The following is a 7,601-nucleotide window of genomic DNA, read 5'->3' on the forward strand; positions in this document are numbered from 1 at the left end:
TATTGGGAGTGTTTTGTCTCCTATTGGGAGTGTTTTGTCTCCTATTGGGAGTGTTTTGTCTCCTATTTGGAGTGTTTTGTCCCCTATTGGGAGTGTTTTGTCCCCTCTATTGGGAGTGTTTTGTCTCCTATTGGGAGTGTTTTGTCTCCTATTGGGAGTGTTTTGTCCCTCTATTGGGAGTGTTTTGTCCTCTATTGGGAGTGTTTTGTCTCCTATTGGGAGTGTTTTGTCCCCTATTTGTAGTGTTTTGTCTCGTATTGGGAGTGTTTTGTCCCCTCTATTGGGAGTGTTTTGTCTCCTATTGGGAGTGTTTTGTCCCCTCTATTGGGAGTGTTTTGTGCTCTATTGGGAGTGTTTTGTCCCCTATTGGGAGTGTTTTGTCCTCTATTGGGAGTGTTTTGTCCCCTATTGGGAGTGTTTTGTCTCCTATTGGGAGTGTTTTGTCCTCTATTGGGAGTGTTTTGTCCCCTATTGGGAGTGTTTTGTCTCCTATTAGGAGTGATTTGTCCTCTATTGGGAGTGTTTTGTCCTCTATTGGGAGTGTTTTGTCCCCTATTGGGAGTGTTTTGTCCTCTATTGGGAGTGTTTTGTCCCCTCTATTGGGAGTGTTTTGTCTTCTATTGGGAGTGTTTTGTCCCCTATTGGGAGTGTTTTGTCCCCTCTATTGGGAATGTTTTGTCTCCTATTGGGAGTGTTTTGTCCCCTATTGGGAGTGTTTTGTCCCCTCTATTGGGAGTGTTTTGTCCCCTCTATTGGGAGTGTTTTGTCCTCTATTAGGAGTGTTTTGTCCCCTATTGGGAGTGTTTTGTCTCCTATTGGGAGTGTTTTGTCCTCTATTGGGAGTGTTTTGTCCCCTATTGGCAGTGTTTTGTCCCCTATTGGGAGTGTTTGTCCTCTATTGGGAGTGTTTTGTCCTCTATTGGGAGTGTTTGTCCTCTATTGGAAGTGTTTTGTCCTCTATTGGGAGTGTTTTGTCTCCTATTGGGAGTGTTTTGTCCCCTATTGGGAGTGTTTTGTCCTCTATTGGGAGTGTTTTGTCCCCTCTATTGGGAGTGTTTTGTCCTCTATTGGGAGTGTTTTGTCCCCTATTGGGAGTGTTTTGTCCTCTATTGGGAGTGTTTTGTCCCCTATTGGGAGTGTTTTGTCCCCTATTGGGAGTGTTTTGTCCTCTATTGGGAGTGTTTTGTCCCCTATTGGGAGTGTTTTGTCCCCTATTGGGAGTGTTTTGTCCTCTATTGGGGGTGTTTTGTCCCCTCTATTGGGAGTGTTTTGTCTCCTATTGGGAGTGTTTTGTCCCCTATTGGGAGTGTTTTGTCCCCTCTATTGGGAGTGTTTTGTCCCCTATTGGGAGTGTTTTGTCCTCTATTGGGAGTGTTTTGTCCTCTATTGGGAGTGTTTTGTCCTCTATTGGGAGTGTTTTGTCCTCTATTGGGAGTGTTTTGTCTTCTATTGGGAGTGTTTTGTCTTCTATTGGGAGTGTTTTGTCCCCTATTGGGGGTGTTTTGTCTCCTATTGGGAGTGTTTTGTCTCCTATTTGGAGTGTTTTGTCCCCTATTGGGAGTGTTTTGTCCCCTCTATTGGGAGTGTTTTGTCTCCTATTGGGAGTGTTTTGTCTCCTATTGGGAGTGTTTTGTCCCCTATTGGGAGTGTTTTGTCTCCTATTGGGAGTGTTTTGTCTCCTATTGGGAGTGTTTTGTCTCCTATTTGGAGTGTTTTGTCCCCTATTGGGAGTGTTTTGTCCCCTCTATTGGGAGTGTTTTGTCTCCTATTGGGAGTGTTTTGTCTCCTATTGGGAGTGTTTTGTCCCCTATTGGGGGTGTTTTGTCTCCTATTGGGAGTGTTTTGTCTCCTATTTGGAGTGTTTTGTCCCCTATTGGGAGTGTTTTGTCCCCTATTGGGAGTGTTTTGTCCTTCTATTGGGAGTGTTTTGTCCTCTATTGGGAGTGTTTTGTCCCCTCTATTGGGAGTGTTTTGTCCTCTATTGGGAGTGTTTTGTCCCCTATTGGGAATGTTTTGTCCTCTATTGGGAGTGTTTTGTCCCCTATTGGGAGTGTTTTGTCCCCTATTGGGAGTGTTTTGTCCCCTCTATTGGGAGTGTTTTGTCCTCTATTGGGAGTGTTTTGTCTCCTATTGGGAGTGTTTTGTCCTCTATTGGGAGTGTTTTGTCCCCTATTGGGAGTGTTTTGTCCCCCTATTGGGAGTGTTTTGTCCCCCTATTGGGAGTGTTTTGTCTTCTATTGGGAGTGTTTTGTCCTCTATTGGGAGTGTTTTGTCCTCTATTGGGAGTGTTTTGTCCTCTACTGGGAGTGTTTTGTCCCCTCTATTGGGAGTGTTTTGTCCCCTATTGGGAGTGTTTTGTCCTCTATTGGGAGTGTTTTGTCCCCTATTGGGAGTGTTTTGTTCTCTATTGGGAGTGTTTTGTCCCCTATTCGGAGTGTTTTGTCCTCTATTGGGAGTGTTTTGTCCACTATTGGGAGTGTTTTGTCCCCTATTGGGAGTGTTTTGTCCCCTCTATTGGGAGTGTTTTGTCCTCTATTGGGAGTGTTTTGTCTCCTATTGGGAGTGTTTTGTCCCCTCTATTGGGAGTGTTTTGTCTCCTATTGGGAGTGTTTTGTCTCCTATTGGGAGTGTTTTGTCCTCTATTGGGAGTGTTTTGTTCTCTATTGGGAGTTTTTTGTTCTCTATTGGGAGTTTTTTGTCCTCTATTGGGAGTGTTTTGTCTCCTATTGGGAGTGTTTTGTCCTCTATTGGGAGTGTTTTGTCGTCTATTGGGAGTGTTTTGTCCCCTATTTGGAGTGTTTTGTCCCCCCTATTGGGAGTGTTTTGTTCTCTATTGGGAGTGTATTGTCCCCTATTGGGAGTGTTTTTTCCCCTCTATTGGGAGTGTTTTGTCCCCTCTATTGGGAGTGTTTTGTCCCCTCTATTGGGAGTGTTTTGTCCTCTTTTGGGAGTGTTTTGTCTCCTATTGGGAGTGTTTTGTCCCCTCTATTGGGAGTGTTTTGTCCCCTCTATTGGGAATGTTTTCTCCCCTATTGGGAGTGTTTTGTCTCCTATTGGGAGTGTTTTGTCCTCTATTGGGAGTGTTTTGTCCCCTATTGGGAGTGTTTTGTCTCCTATTGGGAGTGTTTTGTCTCCTATTGGGAGTGTTTTGTCTCCTATTGGGAGTGTTTTGTCTCTATTGGGAGTGTTTTGTCTCCTATTGGGAGTGTTTTGTCCCCTATTGGGAGTGTTTTGTCCCCTCTATTGGGAGTGTTTTGTCCTCTATTGGGAGTGTTTTGTCCTCTATTGGGAGTGTTTTGTCTCCTATTGGGAGTGTTTTGTCCCCTATTGGAAGTGTTTTGTCTCCTATTGGGAGTGTTTTGTCCTCTATTGGGAGTGTTTTGTTCTCTATTGGGAGTGTTTTGTCTCCTATTGGGAGTGTTTTGTCTCCTATTGGGAGGGTTTTGTCCCCTCTATTGGGAGTGTTTTGTCTCCTATTGGGAGTGTTTTGTCTCCTATTGGGAGGGTTTTGTCCCCTCTATTGGGAGTGTTTTGTCTCCTATTGGGAGTGTTTTGTCCTCTATTGGGAGTGTTTTGTCCCCTATTGGGAGTGTTTTGTCCCCTATTGGGAGTGTTTTGTCCCCTATTGGGAGTGTTTTGTCCTCTATTGGGAGTGTTTTGTCCCCTATTGGGAGTGTTTTGTCCCCTATTGGGAGTGTTTTGTCCCCTATTTGGAGTGTTTTGTCCCCTATTTGGAGTGTTTTGTCCCCTATTTGGAGTGTTTTGTTCCCTATTGGGAGTGTTTTGTCCCCTATTGGGAGTGTTTTGTCCCCTATTGGGAGTGTTTTGTCCCCTCTATTGGGAGTGTTTTGTCCTCTATTGGGAGTGTTTTGTCCCCTCTATTGGGAGTGTTTTGTCCTCTATTGGGAGTGTTTTGTCCCCTATTGGGAGTGTTTTGTCCCCTATTGGGAGTGTTTTGTCCCCTCTATTGGGAGTGTTTTGTCCTCTATTGGGAGTGTTTTGTCCCCTATTGGGAGTGTTTTGTCTTCTATTGGGAGTGTTTTGTCCCCTATTGGGAGTGTTTTGTCCCCTATTGGGAGTGTTTTGTCCCCTATTGGCAGTGTTTTGTCCCCTATTGGGAGTGTTTTGTCCCCCTATTGGGAGTGTTTTGTCCCCTATTGGGAGTGTTTTGTCCTCTATTGGGAGTGTTTTGTCCCCTATTGGGAGTGTTTTGTCTCCTATTGGGAGTGTTTTGTCTCCTATTGGGAGTGTTTTGTCTCCTATTCGGAGTGTTTTGTCCTCTTTTGGGAGTGTTTTGTCTCCTATTGGGAGTGTTTTGTCCTCTATTGGGAGTGTATTGTCCTCTATTGGGAGTGTTTTATCCTCTATTGGGAGTGTTTTATCCTCTATTAGTAGTGTTTTGTCTTCTATTGGGAGTGTTTTGTCCCCTCTATTGGGAGTGTTTTGTCCCCTATTGGGAGTGTTTTGTCTCCTATTGGGAGTGTTTTGTCCCCTATTTGGAGTGTTTTGTCCCCTATTGGGAGTGTTTTGTCTCCTATTGGGAGTGTTTTGTCCCCTATTTGAAGTGTTTTGTCCCCTATTGGGAGTGTTTTGTCTCCTATAGGGAGTGTTTTGTCCTCTATTGGGAGTGTTTTGTCCCCTATTTGGAGTGTTTTGTCCCCTATTGGGAGTGTTTTGTCTCCTATTGGGAGTGTTTTGTCCTCTATTGGGAGTGTTTTGTCACCTATTGGGAGTGTTTTGGTCTCTATTGGGAGTGTTTTGTCTCCTATTGGGAGTGTTTTGTCCATTATTGGGATTGTTTTGTCCTCTATTGGGAGTGTTTTGTCCCCTATTGGGAGTGTTTTGTGCTCTATTGGGAGTGTTTTGTCCCCTATTGGGAGTGTTTTGTCCCCTCTATTGGGAGTGTTTTGTCCTCTATTGGGAGTGTTTTGTCCCCTATTGGGAGTGTTTTGTCCCCTATTGGGAGTGTTTTGTCCCCTATTGGGAGTGTTTTGTCCTCTATTGGGAGTGCTTTGTCTCCTATTGGGAGTGTTTTGTCCCCTCTATTGGGAGTGTTTTGTCCCCTATTGGGAGTGCTTTGTCTCCTATTGGGAGTGTTTTGTCCTCTATTGGGAGTGTTTTGTCCCCTATTGGGAGTGTTTTGTGCTCTATTGGGAGTGTTTTGTCCCCTATTGGGAGTGTTTTGTCCCCTCTATTGGGAGTGCTTTGTCTCCTATTGGGAGTGTTTTGTCCCCTATTGGGAGTGTTTTGTCCCCTATTGGGAGTGTTTTGTCTCCTATTGGGAGTGTTTTGTCCCCTATTGGGAGTGTTTTGTCCTCTATTGGGAGTGTTTTGTCCCCTATTGGGAGTGTTTTGTCCCCTATTGGGAGTGTTTTGTCTCCTATTGGGAGTGTTTTGTCTCCTATTGGGAGGGTTTTGTCCCCTATTGGGAGTGTTTAGTCCCCTATTGGGAGTGTTTTGTCCATTATTGGGAGTGTTTTGTCCCCTATTGGGAGTGTTTTGTGCTCTATTGGGAGTGTTTTGTCCCCTATTGGGAGTGTTTTGTCCCCTATTGGGAGTGTTTTGTCCCCTCTATTGGGAGTGTTTTGTCCCCTATTGGGAGTGTTTTGTCCCCTATTGGGAGTGTTTTGTTCTCTATTGGGAGTGTTTTGTCCCCTATTGGGAGTGTTTTGTCCCCTATTGGGAGTGTTTTGTCCCCCTATTGGGAGTGTTTTGTCCCCTATTGGGAGTGTTTTGTCCACTATTGGGAGTGTTTTGTCCCCTATTGGGAGTGTTTTGTCCCCTCTATTGGGAGTGTTTTGTCCTCTATTGGGAGTGTTTTGTCTCCTATTGGGAGTGTTTTGTCTCCTATTGGGAGTGTTTTGTCCTCTATTGGGAGTGTTTTGTTCTCTATTGGGAGTTTTTTGTCCTCTATTGGGAGTGTTTTGTCTCCTATTGGGAGTGTTTTGTCCTCTATTGGGAGTGTTTTGTCGTCTATTGGGAGTGTTTTGTCCCCTATTTGGAGTGTTTTGTCCCCCCTATTGGGAGTGTTTTGTTCTCTATTGGGAGTGTATTGTCCCCTATTGGGAGTGTTTTTTCCCCTCTATTGGGAGTGTTTTGTCCCCTCTATTGGGAGTGTTTTGTCCCCTCTATTGGGAGTGTTTTGTCCTCTATTGGGAGTGTTTTGTCTCCTATTGGGAGTGTTTTGTCCCCTCTATTGGGAGTGTTTTGTCCCCTCTATTGGGAATGTTTTCTCCCCTATTGGGAGTGTTTTGTCTCCTATTGGGAGTGTTTTGTCCTCTATTGGGAGTGTTTTGTCCCCTATTGGGAGTGTTTTGTCTCCTATTGGGAGTGTTTTGTCCCCTATTGGAAGTGTTTTGTCTCCTATTGGGAGTGTTTTGTCCTCTATTGGGAGTGTTTTGTTCTCTATTGGGAGTGTTTTGTCTCCTATTGGGAGTGTTTTGTCTCCTATTGGGAGGGTTTTGTCCCCTCTATTGGGAGTGTTTTGTCTCCTATTGGGAGTGTTTTGTCCCCTATTTGGAGTGTTTTGTCCCCTATTTGGAGTGTTTTGTCCCCTATTTGGAGTGTTTTGTTCCCTATTGGGAGTGTTTTGTCCCCTATTGGGAGTGTTTTGTCCCCTATTGGGAGTGTTTTGTCCCCTCTATTGGGAGTGTTTTGTCCTCTATTGGGAGTGTTTTGTCCCCTCTATTGGGAGTGTTTTGTCCTCTATTGGGAGTGTTTTGTCCCCTATTGGGAGTGTTTTGTCCCCTATTGGGAGTGTTTTGTCCCCTCTATTGGGAGTGTTTTGTCCTCTATTGGGAGTGTTTTGTCCCCTATTGGGAGTGTTTTGTCTTCTATTGGGAGTGTTTTGTCCCCTATTGGGAGTGTTTTGTCCCCTATTGGGAGTGTTTTGTCCCCTATTGGCAGTGTTTTGTCCCCTATTGGGAGTGTTTTGTCCCCCTATTGGGAGTGTTTTGTCCCCTATTGGGAGTGTTTTGTCCTCTATTGGGAGTGTTTTGTCCCCTATTGGGAGTGTTTTGTCTCCTATTGGGAGTGTTTTGTCTCCTATTGGGAGTGTTTTGTCTCCTATTCGGAGTGTTTTGTCCTCTTTTGGGAGTGTTTTGTCTCCTATTGGGAGTGTTTTGTCCTCTATTGGGAGTGTATTGTCCTCTATTGGGAGTGTTTTATCCTCTATTGGGAGTGTTTTATCCTCTATTAGTAGTGTTTTGTCTTCTATTGGGAGTGTTTTGTCCCCTCTATTGGGAGTGTTTTGTCCCCTATTGGGAGTGTTTTGTCTCCTATTGGGAGTGTTTTGTCCCCTATTTGGAGTGTTTTGTCCCCTATTGGGAGTGTTTTGTCTCCTATTTGGAGTGTTTTGTCCCCTATTTGAAGTGTTTTGTCCCCTATTGGGAGTGTTTTGTCTCCTATAGGGAGTGTTTTGTCCTCTATTGGGAGTGTTTTGTCCCCTATTTGGAGTGTTTTGTCCCCTATTGGGAGTGTTTTGTCTCCTATTGGGAGTGTTTTGTCCTCTATTGGGAGTGTTTTGTCACCTATTGGGAGTGTTTTGGTCTCTATTGGGAGTGTTTTGTCTCCTATTGGGAGTGTTTTGTCCATTATTGGGA

The sequence above is a fragment of the Hyla sarda genome, unplaced genomic scaffold, assembly GCF_029499605.1.
Source record: "Hyla sarda isolate aHylSar1 unplaced genomic scaffold, aHylSar1.hap1 scaffold_36, whole genome shotgun sequence".
NCBI lineage: Eukaryota > Metazoa > Chordata > Amphibia > Anura > Hylidae > Hyla > Hyla sarda.